The following is a 25,013-nucleotide window of genomic DNA, read 5'->3' as shown; positions in this document are numbered from 1 at the left end:
TGAAATACGATGCTTCAAGACAATCTAACTTTGATATACTATCTTTATAAGCTGTATTTCAAAGATATTTAAATATTCTATGCTCTTATACAGTCTTCAGTTCAGTTCAGTCTGTCAGTGGTGTCCGACTGTTTGCAGCTCCATGAACTGCAGCACGCAAGGCCTCCCTGTCCATCACCAACTCCTGGAGTTTACCCAAACTCATGTCCATTGAGTCAGTGATGCTATCCAACCATCTCATCCTCTGTCATCCCCTTCTCCTCCTGCCTTCAATCTTTCCCAACATCAGAAACTTTTCAAATGAGTCAGCTCTTCGAATCAGGTGGCCAAAGCATTGGAGTTTCAGCTTCAACATCAGTCCTTCCAATGAAAACTCAGGACTGATCTCATTTAGGATGGACTGGTTGGATCACCTTGCAGTCCAAGGGACTCTCAAGAGTCTTCTCCAACACCACAGTTCAAAAGCATCAATTCTTCAGTGCTCAGCTTTCTTTATAGTCCAACTCTCACATCCGTACATGACCACTGGTAAAACCATAGCCTTGACTAGACGGACCTTTATTAATAGTGTAATGTCTCTGCTTTTTAATATGCTGTCTAGGTTGGTTATAACTTTCCTTCCAAGGAGTAAGCGTCTTTTTTTAATTTCAAGGCTGCATTCACAATCTGCAGTGATTTTGGAGCCCAAAAAAATAAAGTCTGACACTGTTTCCACTGTTTACCTATCTATTTGCCATGAAGTGATGGGACCAGATGCCATGATCTTAGTTTTCTGAATGTTGAGCTTTAAGCCAACTTTTTCACTCTCCTCTTTCACTTTCATCAAGAAGCTCTTTAATTCTTCTTCACTTTCTGCCATAGAGGTCGTGTCATCTGCATATCTGAGGTTATTGGTATTTCTCCCGGCAATCTTGATTCCAGCTTGTGCTTCTTCCAGCCCAGCGTTTCTCATGATGTACTCTGCATATAAGTTAAATAAGCAGGGTGACAATATACAGCCTTGACGTACTCCTTTTTCTATTTGGAACCAGTCTGTTGTTACATGTCCAGTTCTAACTGTTGCTTCCTGACCTGCATACAGATTTCTCAAGAGGCAGGTCAGGTGGTCTGGTATTCATTCCCATCTCTTTCAGAATTTTCCACAGTTTATTGTGATCCACACAGTCAAAGGCTTTGGCATAGTCAATAAAGCAGAAAGATGTTTTTCTGGAACTCTCTTGCTTTTTTGATGATCCAACAGATGTTGGCAGTTTCATCTCTGGTTCCTCTGCCTTTCTAAAACCAGCTTGAACATCTGGAAGCTCACAGTTCACGTATTGCTGAAGCCTGGCTTTGAGAATATTGAGCATTACTTTACCACCGTGTGAGACGAGTGCAATTGGGCTGGAGTTTGAGCATTCTGTGGCATTGCTTTTTTTGGGGATTGGAATGAAAGCTGGAGCCCCTTATACAGAGTGAAGTAAGCCAGAAAGATAAAGAACATTACAGCACACTGACACATGTATATGGAATTTAGAAAGGTGATAACGATAACCCTATATGCAGAACAGAAAAAGAGACACAGAAATACAGAACAGACTTTTGAACTTTGTGGGAGAATGTGAAGGTGGGATATTTCAAAAGAACAGCATGTATACTGTCTATGGTGAAACAGATCACCAGCCCAGGTGGGATGCACAAGACAAGTGCTCCGGCCTGGTGCAATGGGAAGACCCAGAGGAATCGGGTGGAGAGGGAGGTGGGAGGGGGGATCGGGATTGGGAATACATGTAAATCCATGGCTGATTCATATCAATGTATGACAAAACCCACTGGAAAAAAAATAATAATAATAATTAAAAAAAATAAATAAAATTTAAAAAAAAAAAGAAAACTGACCTTTTTCAGTCCTGTGGCCACTGCTGAGTTTTCCAAATTTACTGACATATTGAGTGCAGCACTTTCACAGCATGATCTTTTTGGATTTGAAATAGCTCAACTGGAATTCCATCATCTCCACTAGTTTTGTTCATAGTAATGTTTCCTAAGGCCCACTTGACTTTACATTCCAGGATGTCCAGCTCGAGGTGACTGATCACACCATCGTGATTATCTGGGTCATGAATGTCTTTTTTGTACAGTTCTTCTGTGTATTCTTGCAACCTCTTCTTAATATCTTCTGCTTCTGTTACGTCCATACCATTTCTGTCTTTTATTGAGCCCATCTTTGCATGAAATGTTCCCTTGGTATCTCTCATTTTCTTGAAGAGATCTGTAGTCTTTCCCATTCTATAGTTTTCCTCTAGTTCTTTGCACTTATCACTGAGGAAGGCTTTCTTATCTCTCCTTGCTATTCTTTGGAACTCTGCATTCAAATGGGTATATCTCTCCTTTTCTCCATTGCTTTTCGCTTCTCGTCTTTTTACAGCTATTTGTAAGGCCTCCTCAGACAGCCATTTTGCTTAAACAGCCTAGGAAGTATTAAATGATCATTTACTAAGGATAAGTAACTTCCATGTGTAATACATGGATTGTGTGTGTGTGAGTCGCTCAGTCATGTCTGACTCTTTGTGACCCCATGAACTGTAGCCCTTCCAGGCTCTTTCGTTCATGGGATTTTCCAGACAAGACTGCTGGAGTGGGTTGTCATTTTCTTCTCCATATACATGTATTAGTTTTACAAATATATGTTATATGTAAAATATTTAGGTATGTGTTCACCAAAATGAAAGTATCACTGACTATATTAACTTGAATTAAAAAAATAAGAATGTATGATGGCAGAAATACATCATCCTTACTTTGTTCAAATGATCAGTGTAATTAGTTAAAACATAAAACATATTTTTTATTTGATTTTTCCCCAATTTTGACTATCTGACATGTAGTAAAACTACTGATGACTTAGTTACAGCTATTTCCTAAAATCCATAACAATGTTAACATGAGTATTGCCTTCAGGTTTAGTGAAAATGAATATAGTAAAAATACGTAAACGGAGAGAGGTTGCTAAAACAGTAACCACTAATCTAAATGCTCTTATAGTTTTACTGCCTCTTTTAGACTTGTATAAGGCTTGGGTAGACATTAGAGAATCAATATCATTCAAATTCCAGTATAATAACTGAAAGTGATAAACTGTAAATGGTTTCACCATTTTTCACAGTGATAGCATATTAAAAACAAATAATGAAGAAGACTCTTTCATAATGCTAGGAGAAAAAATAATATTTAAGGCTATTATATTTGATGGACTTTTTTTCTAACTCATGTTTTAACATTTAGGATTGACCATCAATTAGAAAAAGACATTTGAACCATGTGATTCTGTTATGGTACCTTAATATTTATTTCAGTCACATTTGCCTTCCTAATTACCTCTTCTTAAATGAATAACTTTAAACTACTAATATTTGAAAACATTGTAAAGTAATATAAACATTAATTATAAATTAATTATCATAAAAATGTCTATACCCTCTTATTATATGCCATGACACAGTTAGACTACAATTACAGTTACTCAATATGTAGCTCACTTAACAAAACACAAAATCACTAGAAATATCTATCTGCTTGATATACTTTTCTTTTGATTATTTTAGAAATCTGTATTTGGTTATTTCAAAGCCACAGTTAGAAATTAATAAGGCATGCTGAAAAAATTATTTTTAAAAATCAAATGATCACTTTTGAGAATGAGAATTTACAACTAAGATTAGAAAACCCACATGGTTTAATATAATTCCTTTAATAATAGTGGCAGAATAAGATAAAACCAAAATTAAACTCTAAAATTAAACTCTAAAAATTAAACTCTAAAAACAATGTTTGTTCATCTGAAGACTCAAGTTGAACGAAAGGAAAATATGATAGAAATTAATACTGACCCCATGACATTTAAATTAAAAATCAAAATAGCCTCGTCAGTCAAGTGAAGTATGCTATTTACAGTGTTCTTTGTGGTTTAAATGTGTGGAAATTTATTTCCCCCAATGAGAAAAAAGCTCATTAAAACAGGAAAATATATTTTATAATTTGAAAGGGAAACTCTATTAGTAACATTGTAGTGTGAACAATACAATATTGTGGGCAAGAAACCTATGGTTTAATGACAGAATATTATAAGGAGAGATGTTCATGATACTGTAGATGTTTAAACAAAATAATTTCATAATTAATAATCACGAAACCTGTTGGATTACAAGCTGCACAGAGACAAATGAAGTCCTTCCAACTTACTTAAAAAAATAAAGAGTTCATAAGAGTTCATAAAAGATTAAATGTTAAACATATCAATATATTTCTAATTTGAAGAGGTCAAAGTCAAAACACTAGTAACCAGAAAATCAATGTGATTCTCATAAATTTTGGGCCAATGGGTTGCTAACTTTGTAGCAAGCCAAATTCAAAAGACTGAAATGAATGCTTTGCGAAAGAAAAAAATAAATAAATAAAAACAATAGAAGCAGGGAAAAGTTTGTTGCTGGGCACAAGGACAGACCAAGAGAAACCTTCCCAAAGCTATGACAGATAAACTAGATATATTATATAGGTGAAATTAGTGAATACTGAATTTTCCATGATTTAGTAATTAAATGTGGGGTTCACAAGTCACAGATGCTGTAACAGGAGAAAAACTGCAAATTCTGTTTCTCACTGGAAGATTACAATAAATAGCTAGACATGACACACATGTGTACTAGCTGATGTTAGAAACATTTTAAGTGTTAAGTACCAAATTGTTTTAGGCAATTTAAGGCAGTATAAGAGATAGAGTACAAATTGCAGCTTAAAGGAAAGGAGGTGAAAATTTCAAAGCACACTGGATCCTCAAATACAAAGGTGAGTAGAGAAAGGAAAGAAGAGAATGATAGCAAGCTCATGAACACTATTAATTATAAACATTATTATAGGATAAAATAAAGATTAATACAACTAGCTGGTTACTGAAGAGTTTTAACATTGCCAGGTATGTGTCTAGTCAGTCTAGTGGCCAAAAGAGAATCAATATAGACAACTTTTAGGGTTCCATGGAGGGACTGAGGCCAACCTGAATTTAGGAGTGCCACACTGAACAATTCTCCACAGCAGCAGGTAGAAATGAGAAAACTACAATCACCAAAAAGGACTCTTTGGTAAAATAAAATTTGGAAAATCAAATTTAAATGTTTTGTGTACTTGTATTGCTTACTTCTCTAATTAAAATAAAAAATTTCAGTCTTTAAAAACCTTTTAATTTAGGACTACCTACCAACAGTGGCAAGTTCCATGTCCCATTTTCAGTGAAACCATTATGGGGCGTCTCTCTCCAGTATACACTCTAAATAACAGTGGCCTATGGTTTAAATGTGGCAATGGGAGAGACTTAGATTAAAAAATGGTAAAGGTTTCTGCTGAGTTGCTACTGCAAATACTTGAAATCTCTCAGTAATTTCAGAATCTGAACACAGTTCATTTTTCACTTACTTTTTAAAATTTATTTTAATTAGATAATTGCTTTACAGTGTTGCATTGGCTTCTGCTGCACAATGTAAATAAGCCGTAAGCATACATATATCACCTTCCTCTTGAGCCTCCCTCCCACCCTAGTTTAAGTTTAATAATGGGTAAGAGTAAGAGATGATCAAAGTGCTTGCTAGTTCTGAAATTCCTTCGGGGTACACAGAACTAGTCCTTAAGTCTTGGGCATAAAAAGGCACTAATCCATCTTCTCTCTTATCCCCATTAGAAGACTTCTGGTAGGGCACTGCAATACTCCTGGAACCCTGGGACTTTTCTACTCTGAATATTCCATCCTAGAGTGATGACTCTAGTGCACTCTCGGTGAACCAACTGCTTTTCTGACTTAAAAATAAAGTGAAAATATTGTTCTAAGAATTAAACTTCATTCGATTATACAGCATAGCCTTAACTATACTCAGAAATGCCCCCTTCAAAAAGAAATTAAAGTATACTCTACATACAATATTGGCAGAAGGTGAAAGTGACATAAAACCATGATACGGTGGCAACTAAGAGAATGAGGAATACCTTGAAAGCATAGCCTCATAGAGTCACAAAATAAATCTTTAAAGATAAATAGTTTCACAGCCCTATGGTTTAAATATTACCATGAGGTATAAGTTCTTTTAAAAGACTGTTGAAAAAAACTATTCTGGGATATTTTCAGCTTCTGATAAGGGTAAAAGTGCTTATGTTGGACTGTCTTTAGTTAAAAGAATAAACTCTAGAAATGATGGAGAATAAGCGAACTGGAAGAAACTTGAGGGAAGTAGAAACTAAAGGAGTTAAACTAAGATCCTTGAAAGAAAAGTATCACACTGGTGAAGGTCACACTTTAGACACTTCATACACCTTGAAGGTACAACTCGGTCTACAATACAGGGAATGGGGTGGCTGGAAGGGGACAGAAATAGTTCAAGCTGAAATGTGCAGTTTTACTGATCCCTTCCCCTATCTCTACCCAACACCCAGCCACCCCAAAGCCTCCTACACACAAACACACACCTCCAGTGAGGAATCAGAGGTTGGACTTTTTGGATTTTGGATGAGCTAGAAATTGGGGGTGGGATGTAGCTGTACAAAGACAAAGAAGGAGAACTCCAAAAACTGCATATACAGGGTAAAATAGCCCTGACACAGCCTAAAACTAAACCTCCAAATAATCATGGTGTCTGTGAGTCATTAAATTAAATAGAAGAAAATTTAAAAACTTTTAGAGGAAAATTACACTATCCAGAGTCTCTAAAATATAGTTGACTCTTGAACAACATGGGTTTGAACTGCACAAGTCCACTTATACACAAAGTATTTTTCAATAAATATACAAATGCATTGTACTATGCCATTTTATATTATAAGAAACTTCAGCATCTGTGAATATTGGTATACTTGGGGACTCGTGGAACCAATCTCCCCAAATATGGAGGGATAAATAGGTATTATCCATAATGTCCAGTAGACAATAAGAATTTACTAAATATGTAAAGAAATGGGAAAATATGATTCTGTATTAGGAGAAAATAAAAATATGTCAGTTGAAAATAAATAGACAAACCAGATATCAAAATTAGTAAAGACGATTTTAAATACTTAAATAAATCTATTAAGGAATCTATAGAAAAGATGACTACAATGAATCAAGAGATATAAAAACTGCAAAAAAAAACAAGGCAAAGCAAAGCAGCCAAGAAAACATCCTGGAATTGGTCAATTCAAGATTTGAAAAAAAAATCTATTGGATGAGACTAAATGCATATGGGACAAAACAGAAAAAAAGGATCATGGAACCTGAAACACAGGTTAATAGAAATTATCTACACCGAAGTATACAGAGAATTAAAAAAAAAAAATATTTTTAAGAAGAAAAGAGAATAAAAGCTCAATGACCCGAGCAGCAGTATGAAATGGTTTGCATACATGTTTTTGGAGTCCCAGATACAAAGGGGAGAGAGCCTGGGGCATAAATATTATTTTGAAAAAGGAAGATAACAAAAAAATTTCTAAATTTCATCAGAAGACTCATAGATTCAGGAAGCTTAGTAAATTCCAAGTAGGGTAAATAAAAAAAGAAAATTGCAGCTTCTTTTTAAAATTATGAACTTGGGATATTTTAATTATAGACATGATTAGTTTGTTCTGAAAACTAATACATGAATTATTTTATAAATGGTTAAAAAATAGTAAACTTGAAAGAGTAGTTTTTGCTCAATTAACAATAGCATTGAACTCTGAAATTTAAGCAATTTGAAGTACTTGAAAGTCTAGATCTCCAAGTTGAAAAAAATAATAAATATAATAATGACCTAAAAGTACTTTTTGAAAAGTATAATTTACCAAGTGATAAGATGACCTCTGTTTCTTTTCATATATTCTATATATACACTTTTATTATTTTTTTAGTTCATTAATACTTTAATTAGCAGAATTTGGAGAGTGTATAATTTATCTTATTTATTTTTACCTTTATTTTCCATTCAATGAAGGCTGATAGTTGGGAGATGATTATTTTTAAAACATCACTGTTGACATTATACTATTTCTCTTCTAGGATTGGTTGTAGACACTGCATGTTTTTCTCTGGTATGGTAGAGTAGGATGAATATATGAAATCTGTCTCATAGAATGGAATATTTAGGTAATGACAATGAAAACTACATGAAGTATTGAAGTTCAAAGACATACATGAGAAAGAGCTAAAAAACAAGGGCCGAGAAGAAGTTCTGAGGACTAATAAAATGCATGATCAGATAATTTACCAAAAAAAGAAAAAAATTAGACCAATGGTCAATTCCAATAAGCAACCAGCAAACAAAGTACTACAAATTGAAATATTTTTGGTCTACTGAACTGGCTAATAGATAAAACCCAATATTAATGATAAACATTAACTTCCAAAAAAAAAAAAAAACCGTATAAAATGTGGGTTTGCTTGGTGAAAAGGGTGAACTAGCTACATAAATGGGGACCATTTGCCAATGTATAATATCCATATTTGTATTATTTTAAGCAAGCTTGCCATACGATTTCACAGTATTTAAAAAAAACAAAAACTTACTAGCTTAGGTGAAGCAGATTCTATATGGTGCTGATGGAAGAGCAATTACTACATTTCTGTTCACTGTTTCCCAAGTCTGATTTTTGGCGTAGTTCTGAGCAAGCACAGAAAACCTCTGCCTTTGTAAAAATTACTTCTCGTAAGCTTTTTGATTGGTATCAAAAGTCTTATATTATACGGATGTACATAAACTTTATTTTTCAGGCTTACTGAAGAAAATATTTTTAATTATTATCAAGCCTTATGATGGAGTTTATGCTGTTGGCTATAGAATCTTATTTTGCAAAAGTTCTTTTCTTGAAAATATCACTTGCATAAATTCTGCTAACTGCCTCAAGGAACCCAATCTAGCAGACAAGAATGTGTTTGTGTTGAGTGTGTATATGGCTGTGTGTATGTTCAAGTGGTGAAAGGAAAATGCCACAATATTCTGGCATTTGTACAAACAGTAGTTAAGTAAATGACAACCCACTCTAGTATTCTTGCCTGGAGAATCCCATGGACAGAGGAGCTTGGTGCGCTACAGTCCATGGGGTTTCAAAGAGTCGGACACGACTGAGTGACTAACACACTGTAAGTAAAATTATTTTTAATGTAAGAAATCTTAAACTTATTTTCTACATTAAAATAATGCATCACCTAAACTCCAGAGCTTTTTTCATCAGTTATTTTTCAAAAATTTTTTGCCATAAAAAAACATAGAAATAAAGGTATTTCTTACAAATAATGACAACTGTTGTCTGCTCATCTCCTGTTCTGTATAAGATGATCGTCACAGCACTTTTTTATGGTAGTCCAAAACAGAAGCAAGTATCTACACTCTCTCCCTTGTCTGACTCCTCAATCCACAGCTAGATGGTTGTTTCACATATTTAACTTTCCTCCAATTTCAATCTGAAATTTATAGTCATACACTTACTCTGTATCCCTATAATTTCATACTAAATTCCTTTTAAAAAATGTCATATATCCTAAGCTGCCTCTACTTTCAATGATCTGCGACCTGATCCTGATTCATTCCTGTTCAGAAGTGGGACCTTCTTGTCAGGTGCTAATAAAACTATGGCGTTACAAGAGAATTCTGTTACAACATGACTAATTTCATCTGGAGAAATCTGAAAACAGAAGTAGTTTGTAGGAGAATCCTAAGAAGCTAGACGTCTGTCTGTGGCAATGTGCACATTCTAAAAGTATAAAAAATACATTGCTTTTTTAAAATAAACATCCCACTACAATATTGTAAAGTAATTAGCCTCCAACTAAAAAAAAATAAATGAAAAAAAATAAATTTAGTTTTGGTTTGTAATGATCAGATTTAAAAAAATAAAAAATAAAATAAAATAAACATCTTTAGCTAAAGAAATACAATAATAGATGAGAAAATAAAGGTCTGCAACTTTGGAGACTTGGAGTTAAAATAATTAAATGTGTCCTTAGTAGAAGGGATTCCCTAGTTACTCAGATGGTAAGGACACTACCTGCAATGCAGGAGACCCGCGTTCAGTTCCTGGCTGGGGAATGTTCCCTGCAGAAGGGAATGGCTAACCACGCCAGTACTCTTCCTTGGAGAATTCCACAGACAGAGGCACTTGGGAGGCTGCAGTGGGGAGGCAGAGAGGTGGACAGGACTCACAACTAACATACTTTAGTAGAAGGGAGATAGATTGCAGAGTAATCGTACTGAACATTCACCATTTTTTGCCTTTATCATTAATGTGGTTTAAGTAATGTGAAAAATGTTAAATAGTAGAAGAAAAGTTCTCTCTTTATAAGCTTTTGATAATAATAAAAAGCAAACGGTATGCTGCATAACTAAACTGTATTCGCTAATAGTTTCTAAGCTATTTTGTTTGAAAAATTTTTTCCCCAAATAGGAAAAAAAAAAAAAAAACAGGAGGATATAAAGTTTGATGAGCTGCATCACTTAAATTTAATAATAAATACCATAGTTTTTAACATTTTAACTTTTCAAAATAATATAAGACTTTAATTATAACTACTCTTTGAAAAATACAGTTTCCTATATAACCATGATATCACTATCATATCTATTAAAACTGACAGTAATTCTTTAATATTTAATATTCTTCAATATTCTTTAGTTCTTTAATATTTAATATAGTCCTTTTTCAGATTTACTTTTGTATCCAATCAAGGTCTATGGCTCGCATTTGGCTCTCTGTTTTTAACCTGAATAATTTTTTCCCCTAAATATTTCATCTAGTGACTTTAATATTCTTTGACAGTCTTTTCTGAATTAATTATTCCATTAAGTTTTGAAAAATGGTGATTTTCTAATTCTATCATTTCTTCTTCATTTAGTAGGAGGAATTTTTTCTATAATGAAAAACTGTCCCTCATGAACTAACGCCATCTGGTTACCCAGAAACAGATCTCCTACTGGAAAATGAATATAAATGCTTAATTTTTTTCTTTAATTACAATTAATCTAAGTAAGGATTTGGTATAACAGCTATCATCAAATATAAGGCTCTTTTTTATGCTTTCTCTCTCTCCCTCTTTCTCATAACAAGGTAGCCTGAAGGATATTAATATATTTAAATATGCCCATCAAGTTCTTTATGATACTCAAATTTTCATAATCTTGGCCAACAGAAGCTTCATCAAACTGGCTTATATGTTATCATAAATATACACAGAGTGCATTAAACTCTATGACTTTTAATGAATTTCAAAATCACTTCTGAAATATACTTAGCACTCTTTAGTTATTCTATTTAAGAGCTATATAAACACATTGAGAGGTTAACCATTACCAATTTATGACAATCATGAATATTTTAACAATCTACACTAGGATAAAAACATCATAAAAGTGTATGATTTAAAAAATGGTATGCTTTATTTTCTGAATATTTCTAAAATTTTTAATAAATTTAGCCAAACATAATTTGAAACATATTTGAAAAAGTAATGTAAGAAATGCAAAAAGTAAACAATGATTTACATAGCTAATTAATATGTTCCTGTATTTATGTATGATATGAAAAAAAAGTACTTGCTAATTTTCAATTATCACATGATTTTAGCACCTTTAGAAAGTAACATGCTCTCACTGTAGCGCTAATCATAAAGAAAATTTAAATCACATGTAAAAATATCTCAGTAAGAGTTTTTATTATGTATATTGTCTTAACTATTCTCCTGGATAAAGTTCTATGTATAATCGTTAGTCTTAAAGTAAAACACAATTAGTCTAAACAAAGACAGTACTATTGGCTATCTGCATTAGAGTTAAGTCCTTTTCCTTATACAGGTAATTAATGGCCTTAAAGAATTCTGGGCAGAAGCTGGCTTGAAGTTAATGTCTTTTTGCAAACCATAAAATTTTTATTACATAAAATTTCCTCTTAACGTCTACATAAACCTGTAACTCAAAAATACTATGCAAAAATGGAACAAATGTATATAAATTTTAATTATTTCAATTTTCATTGGAGAGAACAAAAATTTTATTAAGCTGAAGCTATTCCATGGACTTATTTTTATAAATGGGGTGAGGTATGTCCCCAAAACACAAACAACACAAGCATCTTAATTTTATATAGTATGTATTATAGACACACATGCACACAATCAGTCAAGTGGGCCTTAGGAAGCACTGCTAACAATAAAGCTAGTGGATGCGATGGAATTTCAGTAGAGCTATTTAAAACCCTAAGCGATGATGCTATCAAAGTGCTGCACTCAATATTTCAGCAAATCTGGAAGACCCAGCAGAGGCCACAGGAGTGGAAAATTCCCAATTATTCAGTTATCTCAGTTCCCAAGAAGTATAGTACTCAAGAAGTTCAAATCACCAGACAACTGGACTCATCTCCCACGCTAGTAAGGTTACACACAAAATCTTGCATGCTAGACTTCAGCATTACACGAACCAAGAACTTCTAGGCATCCAAGCTGGTTTCAGAAAAGGCAAAGGAACAAGAAATCAAATTGCCAACATTTGCTGGATTATAGAGAAAGCAAGGAAATCCCAGAAAAATGTCTACCCCTGTTTCATCAACTACACTAAAGCCTTTGATTATGTGGATCATAACCAACTGTGGAAAACTCTTAAAGAGATGGGAATATCAGATGGTCTTACTTGTCTCCTGAGAAATCTGTATGCTGTCAAGAAGAAACAGTTAGGACCTGTATGGAACAACTGACTGGTTCAGGATTGAGAAAGGAGTACAACAAGACTGTTGTCATTCTGTTTGGTTACCTTATAGGCTGGGCACATCATGAAAAATGCTGGGCTGGATGAGTTACAAGCTAGAATAAAGATTGGCGGGAGAAACATCAACAACCTCAGTTATGTGGAGAATATCACCCCGATGGCAGAAAGTGAAGAGGAACTAAGGAACCTCTTATTTGGGGGTGAATGAGGAGAATGAAAAAGCTGGCTTAAAATTAATATTTAAAAAAATAAGATCATGGCATCTGGCCTCATCACTTCATGGCAAATAGATGGGGAAAAGGTGGAAGCATGACAGATTTCCTACTCTTGGGCTCTAAAATCAAGGCAGATGGTGACTGTAGCCATGAAATCAAAAGACAACTGCTTCTTGGCAGGAAAGCTATGACAAAGCTAGACAGTGTGTTGAAAGGCAAAGACATCAGTTTGCCAACTAAGGTCTATATAGTCAAGGTTACGGTCTTTCCAGTGGTCATGTACACTTGTGAGAGCTGGACCGTAAAGAAGGCAGAGTGCTGAAGAATTGATGCCTTTGAACTGTGGTGCTGGAGAAAACTCTTGAGTGTCCCTTGGACAGGAAGGGGATCAAACCAGTCAATCTTAAAGGAAATCAACCCTGGATAATCACTGGAAGGACTGATGCTGAAGCTGAGCTCCAGTAATTTGGTTACCTGATGAGAACAGCCAACTCGTTGGAAAAGTCTCTGATGCTGACAAAGACTGAGGCCAGAAGAAGAGAGCATCAGAGGATGAGATGGCTTGATGTATCACCAGTCCAACGGGCATGAACCTGGGCAAACTCAGGGAGATGGTGAGGGACAGGGGAGCCTGCTATGCTGCAGTCCATGGGGTCGTGAAGAGTTGGACACAAATGGGCGACTGAATAACAACAGTAAATATATATAACTATAAAGAAAACTATATGGGAAGTCCTCTCTAAAGGTTTCTGGAATAATGAAATTGGAAAAAAAAAAAATGCTGTATGCCAACACAAGGATAGCTTATTTAAACGGAAACATGTTTACAGGCTTGTTTATTTTTGTAAATGGTACATAATTAACCAAGAGAAGTTTGATACTAGGTTTTTAAAACCCCTAAAAAGCAGGTCTTAACACTACATACACATTCAATAAACATACTGTGAATCAAATAAATAAAGGCATATTTTCATTGTGTTTAATGTTTTCTGCTACATTCTCTACACTGTAACGTAATGACAGGAGATTTTCCTAATTTATCTAATAGGTAGATGAGAATTTTTAATTTAATTCTTTGCGCTTGTCCCATCAGTTGATTTGGTTTTATTTTAAAGTGTAAAAATCTTTTGTTGTAGAAGACATGTCAATACGATAAAGAAAATACACACAACCACAAATTATTTTGGTAAGTTTTTAAAATACTTTTCAATAGCAATCATTTATTGTGATAAGAGAACAAGATAAAATCAACCTATGTTGCCTTTTCCCTTGTTTCTTAATTTGTAATGCAAGTATTTTGATAGAGCTTAGGATATTTTTGCCTATTTGAGAAAATGTGTTCTCCTGTTGATTTTACTTCCTTATGATTTTAGCTTTTAAACATGCTACAATTTAATTAAAAATAGTTTTTTAATGACTACTTGAATCAAATGGCAGAGGAATTGGTAAAGGAGAACTTCACATATTACAGATGTACACTCAGAAATGTATTATGATTTGATGTAGTCCTTTTATTCTTATATGAAGCAGGATAATCCTTGGACACAACATTTTGGAAAATAAGGAAAAAATATCCACATTCTACCTATTAGCATGAAGAGCTTGAAGCAATGCAATTTGTCGAGTGAAGAAATATTAAGAAAATTATTATTAGAGATGGACACAAATTTCTACTTTGGCCAAAGGCATACGATTTTAGATCTAGGAAACTTTAAATAGTATCCAATACCTAAAAGTTATTATAGTCAATTATAATCCCTGTCTCAGTAGACTGAAAAAAGATAGTTTCTCTTATTGAAACAGGCATATATAAAACATTTTCCCTAAAGCTAAATTAAATGAAGTGCCTAGATGAGTCTTTTTTTCAGCAAGAGACAACATTCCTTTGAAGATAATATTAATGTATTTTTATGAATTTCTGTGAAATCTATTATACTGTCACAAACTCTAATTCTTCCTAAAACTTCTTTCATTATGTATTTTATTATAGCTGTGTAAATTTACTCCTTGCTTGCAAATCTGAATCTAGGAGAGTCTTTCATTCCAAAAAAAGATGCTCTACTTTGGAAGTTCATTATACTCCCTCATACTTTCCCCAGTTTTCATATTAGTATTCTAATTTACTAATTATTTACTACTGCTATTAATATAAAAATATAACATATCCTTAGCCTTGAAAAAACTATGCAATTTTTCAATTAGACACTTACCAAAAACAACTATCTCCTATTGTTGCCTATATCATATTTACAAATAACATAGAATAATGAACAAGGAATAACTTAGATTTGGTTTTATGTTAACTATAAAATTTATCTGCATATACTAAGAAAGTGTGATATGCATATTTCATTAAAGTAGTGTTTCCTTGTTTACTTAATTTACTTTTAGAACTAATTTAAGAATATATTAAATTCATTTAGTGTTATAGAAAAGAAACCCTTCTGTCCCCATAGAAACCTGTTTACTAATCAGAAAATTAAGTACATAAGAATGTGACATAATTAATGAAGCAAAACTCACATTATGCTTTCAAATCACTACAATTAGTTTTTGGTTACCCCTGTGGTGTTGGAGAAGACTCTTGAGAGTCCCTTGGACTGCAAGGAGATCCAACCAGTCCATCCTAAAGGAGATCAGTCCTGGGTGTTCATTGGAAGGACTGATGTTGAAGCTGAAACTTCAATATTCTGGCCACCTGATGCGAAGAGCTGACACATTTGAAAAGACCCTGATGTTGGGAAAGATTGAAGGCAGGAGGAGAAGGGGACGGCAGAGGATGAGATGGTTGGATGGCATCACCGACTCAAGGGACATGAGTTTGGATAAACTCCAGGAGGTGGTGATGGGCAGGGAGGCCTGGTGTGCTGTGTTTCATGGGGTCACAAAGAGTTGGACACGACTGAGTGAGTGAACTGAATTGAAATTATAAGCTGGAATCGAAACATTTTTCAACACAAATAAGTAAATATTACTAAGTACTAAATACTACTAAATATTCTCCAGTATTCTTGCCTGGAGAATCCCATAACAGTGGAGCCTGGCAGACTACTGTCCATAAGGTCACACAGAGTCAGATACAACTGAGGTGACTTAGCAGGCACAACTAACCATACAACTAGAATAATGACTAGCAAAACATAGTGAGGTAAATCAATCTCTGAAAATACTAAATAATTTTGAAAGTGTTATTTCATAAAATCAAAAAATTTCTGCTTAACCCTACAAAATGATCATTTAAAAAAAAATTTTTAAATAGTTAACTGTCTACCATGGTACAGACAGCATAACATATTATAGTCCCAGTGATACAATAATAAGGAATTTAAAAGTTTTATATCCATAAATATTTTTTTCAGTAGGGTATAATGGAAATTGTATCATTTGGTCATTTGCTTTATAAGCTTAAACATTAAACTTCTGAATAGGAACCTGAACAAAATGCTCTGTTACCAAATCTCTTTGAGAAGAGTTGCTACAACAAGTTTGGATTAAGTGATTTTTAGACTCCATAAATATATCTAAATCATCTAATCTTTAAAAAAAATTAAAGTGATATCTTCCTCCAACTTTATACATACTCCAAACCCATGTTTGAGAAGTAAAAAAAATATATATATATATATATATATTTAAAAAAAGAGAAGTAAAATATATATTCATCTTCACTAAAAGAAGATTAAAGCCAAATAAATTTACCTAAAATGTTAAAACTCAATTTAAAAAAAAATCATAAACTCAAGTCCCAGAGTAAAAAATTGTAAACAAAGTTATTTTTAATGAATTTCCTATTCATTTCATTGTTTGCAGCATGCTACCTTCCATCACTGAAACATGAAGACATTCTATCCAACAGGCAGTATCTTCATATACTAACTATTACTGACAGTATACTTTCTCATAATTTATTATAGCACAACTTTTGAAATTTTAAAGCTAAGGATTTAAAGGTATACTTCTTCATATTTTCATAACATTAGGCTATGGAAATTTATTATGAAAAATTTAATTGAGATTTTATCCAGTTGGAAGAGTAGAGCATAAGTTGCTTTATGCCTTCAAAACCTATCTTAACCTTCAGCATATTTATAAATTTAGTAGCAATTATTTACCCATAAATCATAAATTTTGGTGCTCCAATCTCTATGCACTGAAAATATTTTGAATATATTGACCATGATTGTGCTATAGGAAGACTAGCAGGTCTTGACTGTAGAGAAGGGGGAAAGAGGGCAAGTGAGAGATATGGAGAGAGGGGAAGAGAGAATAGGGAGAAGAGAAGACAGAGAAAAGTATAGCAAATAGTAAGGATACATGTTATTTCTATGATTTTCTAAATATGATTTGTTTGTGTACAATATAAAAATTGCTCTATTTAAGCAGAAACTTTTCTTGGGCTCCAAAATCACTGCAGATGGTGACTGCAGTCATGAAATTAAAAGACGTTTGCTCCTTGGAAAAAAGCTACGACAAACCTAGACAGCATGTTAAAAAGCAGAGACATTACTTTGTCAATAAAGGTCCATCTAGTCAAAGTTATGGTTTTTCCAGTAGTCAAGTCTGGATGTGAGAGTTGGACCATAAAAAAGGTTGAGTGCTGAAGTATTGAGCTTTTGAACTGTGGTGTTGGAAGAGACTCTTGAGAGTCCCTTGGACTTCTAGGAGATCCAATCAGTCCATCCTAAAGTTAATCAGTCCTGAGTATTCATTGGAAGGACTGGTGCTGAAACTGAGACTCCAACACTTTGGCCACCTGATGTGAAGAGCTGACACATTGGAAAAGACCCTGATACTGGGAAAGACTGAAGGCAGGAGAGAAGGGGATAACAGAGGATGAGATGGTTGGATGGCATCATCAACTCAATAGACATGAGTTTGAGCAGGTTCCAGGAACTGGTGATAGACAGGGAAGCCTGGTGTGTTGCAGTCCATGGTGTTGCAAAGAGTTGGACACGATTGAGCGACTGAACTGAATTGAACTGATGGGGGAAAAAAAATTTGAAAGAAACTGTATAAGAGAATAAGAGTATGTTAGAAAAACTATCCTTTAACTCTGATCATAAAATTGAAGACAATTAATCGCAAAGAGTCGGACACGACTGACCTGAACTGAACTGAATGGTATGGTAGTGATGCACAAATACAAAATCTTCCACACTTTTGTAGAATACTAAGCATGAGATTATAGTCAATTAATATACTGATTTTTCATTATGCACATTTTATTAAGTTATAAAAATTGACTCTGCAATTGTGAGGCTTCTTGTATTTCTTGATAGTCCAGCATTTTAAACTTATAGACCCTCTGCTCTGGAGGCCTAAATAATAATAATAATCTCCACAGGTAGTAATAAATCTTTTAATCAAAAGGACAGTCTTCATTTATTCTGATGTATTAGACCCAATTTACTTCCCACCATTTGAGGACAGCTCTTTCACTCTCCTACTCATTAGTCACCCTATACTGGAATCCCTATCTCTTCTTTCCCATGGTCCATTGTTTTCCCTATGATTCCTTCAAAAAAGATATTTTATATATATTGTTTCCTAAGACCTTAGAAAACAGCAGGATTATTAATTAACCTATTAAGTAAAGCCAACAACACTACTAAGTCATATTGCCAAAAGTAACAAAGACAACACAGAAAAGGAAAAGCCTAAAAGAGGATGCGTGACAACCACTCCCTGCATTTACTATTATCAGTTCAGTTCAGCTGCTTAGTCATGTCTGACTCTTTGCAACCCCATGAACCACAGATTGCCAGGCCTCCCTGTCCATCACTAACCCCTGGAGTTTACCCAAACTCATATCCATTGAGTCAGTGATGCCATCCAACCGTCTCATCCTCTGTTGTCCCCTTCTCCTCCTGCCTTCAATCTTTCCCAACATCAGGGTCTTTTAAAATCAAACAGCTCTTTGCATCAGGTGGCCAAAGCACTGGAGTTTCAGCTTCAACATCAAGCCTTCCAATGAACACCCAGGACTGATTCCCCTTAGGATGGATCAGCTGGATCTTCTTGCAGTCCAAGGGACTTTCAAGAGTCTGCTCCAACAACACAGTTCAAAAGCATCAATTCTTCAGCACTCAGCTTTCTTTATAGTCCAACTCTCAAATCCATGCATGACCATGGGAAGAATCATAGCCTTGACTAGATGGACATTTGTTGACAAAGTAATGTCTCTGTTTTTAATATGCTGTCTAGGTTGGTCATAACTTTCCTGCCAAGAAGTAAGCATCTTTTAATTGAATGGCTGCAGTCACCATCTGCAGTGATTTTGGAGCCCCCAAAATTAAAGTCAGCCACTGTTTCCACTGTGTCTCCATCTATTTACCATCAAGTGATGGGACCGGATGCCATGATCTTAGTTTTCTGAATGCTGAGCTTTAAGCCAACTTTTTCACTCTCCTCTTTCACTTTCACCAAAAGGCTCTTTAGTTCTTCTTTACTTTCTGCCATAAGGGTGGTGTCATCCGCATATCTGAGGTTATTGATATTTCTCCCGGCAATCTTGATTCCAGCTTGTGCTTCTTCCAGCCCAGCGTTTCTCATGATGTACTCTGCATATAAGTTAAACAAGCAGGGTGACAATATGCAGCCTTGACGTACTCCTTTTCCTATTTGGAGCCAGTCTGTTGTCCCATGGCCAGTTCTAACTGTTGCTTCCTGACCTGCATAAGATTTCTCAAGGGGCACGTCAGGTGGTCTGGTATTCCCATCTCTTTCAGAATTTTCCACAGTTTATTGTGATCCACACAGTCAAAGGCTTTGGCATAGTCAATAAAGCAGAAATAGATGTTTTTCTGGAACTCTCTTGCTTTTCTGATGATCGAGCATTCTTTATCCATTCACAAATATGGGTAGTTCTATTCTCCATTGTCTCTTTTCTTTAGAACTCTAATATTACATAATCTTGCAGAACTCAATTAAGAAGGATGACATGTATCTAAAACTATATTGAAATGCATAGTATCTATAATATTTAATTTTTACTAAAGGTCTGCATTTCACCACTTGCATCACTAATATCCCACAAGCCTATACACACCCATACAATGATGGTTTCTTCTATTTCCCAATCTCTTTTTCTCAACTACAAAACAAGGGCAAAAGAGTACATATTTTATAGGGTTTTTTTTAAATTAAATAAAATTAACATATGTAAGTGCTCAGGACACATCAGGCACAGTAGGTATGTGCTGTCACCATTACTATAAGTACTGCCACCATCACCAACATCATGTGAGGGCTATGGAAGCAGAAACGTAAGAACATGTACTGAAGTGAGATACATTTTAATTTAAACTTGACTCCCTGAAAGAGAAACGCTGGTATTATCTGAGATGTTTTCTTATATTTTACAAGCTTCATCTTTCTTATCTATAAAAGAAATAATAATCTATAAAATAAATAGTAATAAATGACAGAATTTTTTTGTGAAGATTAAATTTCAAAATATAAGTAGAGTAGTAGGCAAACGGTAGTTGTTCATGGAATTTCTCCCTCTCATCTCCCATTCAACCTACATCTAACCATTCCTGTGCATTATATAGTTACTTCATAGATTCCACCAGGAAACAACGGTTTTCTTTGAACATAGACGAACTGCATTAGCCAAAATTACACTACACACCACTTACAAAAAGTAAACATCCTATTAAAATTCAAATTTGTATAATTAATACACATGAAGAAAGGAATGCATAATTTAAGAAAAAAAAACAAGTATTCAAATATATGTGGCATTTCTCTTACATTAACTTTTAGCTGCCATGGGTCAACTTTTAACTTATTTTCCGTTAGTATATATATCTTATTTTTTCACAGTGCTTTTAGTTTTAAAAAGCCAATGTCTTGGGAATCCCCTGGTGATCCAAAGGTTAAGACTCCATGCTCTTACTGCCAAGGGCCCAGGTTCAAATCAATGGTCAAGAAATTAGGATTCCACAAGCCACACAGTGTGGCCAAAAACAACAAAAGCCAGTGCTTTCATATGCCTAAAATTTTAGAAACTTTCAGAGTCCATTCATAGTACCAATGTTTAATATTTAAACATTACTGACAAAAATATTTAAAATATGTATCTAAAGTTTTTTTTCCCTTCTTTAACAATGTTTTTTTTCACTAATTTGAACATGTAATTTTGTTAAATTGAAAATTTTTTTTTTTATTTTTTAATCTCCCAACTTTCTCCAAATGTCACACACAAAAAATTAGGTTACTTTGTTCAACATTCTTTTACTTTCTATTTCAAAAGGAGCGTGTGGAAAAAAATCAAACTAGGTAACTCTGCACTGGAACATACACATATCTTCATTTTCCCTGGCAAACAAGAAGATTCCCTCAACTTTCTTTTCTTTCTAGTTAATATATTTCATCCTTCGATAAGTTTCTTTAATAAACTGTGCCATCTCTTCATTTAGTTGTGCCAAAGATCATAAAGTAGTTTCTCCATACACTGCATAAATTGACTGAGTCGGGTTCTCAGGAATTCTTATTCTTTTAGAACCTTGAACTATAATTTTAAGAGCTAAAATTAATTTTTTTCTTAAATTTTTCAATGTAATATTCAGTTTGGAAGCCAGAAATCTAAGTAGATCTTTCTGAATTTAGATACTTTTATCAGAACATGTGTAGCTGCTGATCCTAACTGTAATGGTTTTTTAAAAACATGACTGCTAACAGTATCTAAAATCAGTGTTACTTTTCTAGTTAAAAACATTTTACCTTTACATAACTTAATACCTTCCTAGATGCAAAAGCACTCATCATTTATTGCGAAAATTAAGTAGATTTTTATGAATAGCAAAAACATAGCTATTTCCAATTCATCAGCTTCTTCTAATCTTTTAGGATAATTTGTTAACAAATTACTAGTCACAAGTCTGTTATTTTAGTTTAGAAGGAGGCCTGCTCTGGCAATTCTTTCTGTACTGGCATAAAAAAATCTTTTGAAAACTGATATGTAACTTCAGAAATACAAGAAATCCATAAAGGGTAAAACTTTTCCTTTAAGTTGTAATAATGTACGACAATAGCTACAAATTAATATTGCTGATTGTACTCTACAATACACCCTGCTTGAACCATAGCGATTAATTCTTAAAATATTAATATTTCTTCCTCACACAAAGTCACTTATATTCCTGAGTTTGTATCATAATATTTAGGAAAGGGAATTCCTCAATGACTGTTTGTTAAAAACAGTCATGGAGATAAGAATGAGGGGAAAAAAAGGTTAAAGTCAATACTGACTTTTAGTTATCTTTAGCTAAATTATTAGTTAATCTTGAAAACTATTTTATTACTGAAAATTTGCTCTCTATAGAACATTCATTCAATACATACTTACTGAGCATCTATTATATAACAGACACTGACACTGATGTTGAGGTCACAGCAATAAATCAGACACTTGATCCCTACTATTTTACAGATTATGATCCAGGAGGAGAATCAGACATTGAGCATTTAACCTTACAATTTGTTATAATTATAGCAGGCACTCTGAAGGTGAAGTGTAAAGAGCTGAAGGGGGTATATGATCAGGTTTGAAAAATTATGGAATTATTTCCGAAAAAAAATAAATAAATAAAGTGAACAATACATAGTTAAATGGAGCAGGGTCTGCAGCCACTGTGAGAATTGGACTCCCTCACCCCCTTAGAATAAAATTCACATTCTTAAACATGGCATACACAAGACCTTTCAAAACTCCTCTTGGATACTTCTCTAGTTCCATCTTATACTGCTTTACCCTTTCTCAAAATCCATGCTGGCAGCATATTCAATCATGTTTCCTTTCTTTAAATCACTGTGTTCTCTCTTAAGGATTTGTGATTATGTCTGAAAAAACTTTTGCCTTTCTACATTTTATCTGGCAAAGACCTACACAACCTTCAGGTCTCCAATTAGATGTTACTTCTCCTAAGCAGCTTTCCATAATCTCTGTGATTGCAACAGGTGCTTCCTTACTATTTCATACCACCTGGTATTTTTATACCAATATGAGAATTTTTGGTTTACTTTTCTCTATCTCCCGCAAGGCTATACATTTCATGAAGACAAATCTGCTGTGTTCACCGTTGACTGGCATTGGGTTCCTGACTTACCCAAAAGGCTCATTTCAATAATTTTATTCATTTCAACATGACAGGATTCTCTTTTAGGGTAAAAACATATAGCATTATAGAAGGGTTAAACTATGTATATTTCATGACTGAATGAAGGGGATAAGGAAAAAAAATTTAAAAAGAGAGAGAAGATTAATACCACTGACAGTAATGGTGAAGTTAAAAAGAATAGAAAGCTTTAGAAACTGAATCTTAATTTAATTGTATTTCATTTATACATATACTTCATCCCTATCTAAATTTTTTAAAATTTATTTAGAATAACTATATTTTTATATTTATTGTGTTCCAGTTCCTAGGCATCTAAACTGAGACATCCTATACTCAGGAGAGGAAAGGTAACAGAAGGTAGAAAAACAAATGACTTTAGAAGAAATAATGTGAAAAAGACATTTAAACCTATACAATAAAACAAGCAGACTAAAGTCCTTTGGAAGTCTAAAAACAAAAGCTGTTCTGTCCTATCTTTAACAGCAAACTTAAGTTATACTAGAGCCAATGATTACCAGATTATAGATTCATTTAAATGACACCCTGAGAGCATTTTTCTTATTATGGTTTGGTTTTTAAATTAAAAATATTTAAAACATATAAAGTTATGATTAATAATATCAAGCAACAAGAATTTGCTCAGCATTGCCTTTGAACAAATGTTAAACTCTGATTTTATTAATTCTGTATCTTTTGCTTCAAAAAAATTTTTTACAAATACCACTAAAGGTCACATTCTCTGTTCTCTTCTATGAGTATGTGCAAAGGAAACTGCTATCTTAGAGTTGGTACACACTTTCTATATTTTACTACATATATCCATATTTTTGTATTAAAATAAGTGTTCTTAAGAAGTTAAAGCTCGGGCCTGGTGCACTGGGAAGACCCAGAGGGATGAGGTAGAGAGGGAGGTGGGAGGGGGGATCGGGATAGGGAATACATGTAAATCCATGGCTGATTCATGTCAATGTATGACAAAAACCACTACAATATTGTAAAGTAATTAGCCTCCAACTAATAAAAATAAATGAAAGAAAAGAAGAAGTTAAAGCCCTCCACATTAAAAAAAAAATGACCATATGTTTTCATTAAAGCAAGATTAACTAGAAAAAGAATATCATGGGGTTTTAGCATCCCTGAATTGAAAACTTTAATTTCAATGAACAGAAATAGCATCCTCTTTCTGATTTATAATCACAAAATAAAAGTCATAAATATTTAACTCACTCCTGATATTTTACTTTTAAATAGCTTTCCTGACTTATGACTGATATATCCCCAAAAAACTGTACATAATTAATATATGCTATTTGATGAGCCAGATATATGATGGTCTTATGCCCATTCAACCATCACCACAATCACGATACAGACACAAATATTTTAATTTTTATGATTATAATATATACTCAATTAGATTACAATATATACTCAATTAGACTTAAAATTATAGCTTAGTAAATAATATTTCTAACTATGTGTGTGGAATGTTCATAAAGCTGTCATGTTAATATAATAGTATCACCATTTTCCCCCTAAATATAGCTTGATTTTCAGGAAAATGTTGAAGTGTCATGATCACATTTTAAACAAAAATATCACAGTAAAACAATTAATATGGCATTTAGAATCACAAAATACAAAGGCAATGGAAATGAGACAGCATTTGAGAGAAAATGGTGTTTCAGTTAACAATGATTACCATGCTTCTTCTATGATTCAGGAGTTTTGTATAGAAGGGTAAAAAAGATAGACTTGTAGCTTATATTGTTATGGGGAAACAGACAAGTGTTAGGGAGAAGAGGTGGTTGGACGGCATCACTGAATCAATGGACATGAGTTTGAGCAAACTCTGGGAGATGGTGAAGGACAGGGAAGCCAGGTGTGTTGCTGTCCATGGTGTCTCGAAGAATCAAACATGACTTAGCGACTGAACAACAACAAAGGGAGAA

General features: G+C 33.8%; 1 protein-coding gene across 1 annotated transcript in view; it reads right to left on the bottom strand.

The window, feature by feature from the left end:
• Window positions 1-25,013, bottom strand: part of EPHA6 (EPH receptor A6) — a 927,780-nt gene that overhangs the window by 792,357 nt on the left and 110,410 nt on the right. The window lies entirely within an intron of this gene.

This window comes from Dama dama, chromosome 31 (genome assembly GCF_033118175.1).
Source record: "Dama dama isolate Ldn47 chromosome 31, ASM3311817v1, whole genome shotgun sequence".
Lineage (NCBI taxonomy): Eukaryota > Metazoa > Chordata > Mammalia > Artiodactyla > Cervidae > Dama > Dama dama.
Note: the sequence above shows the minus strand (reverse complement) of the source record. Positions and strands in the feature narration are given on the sequence as shown.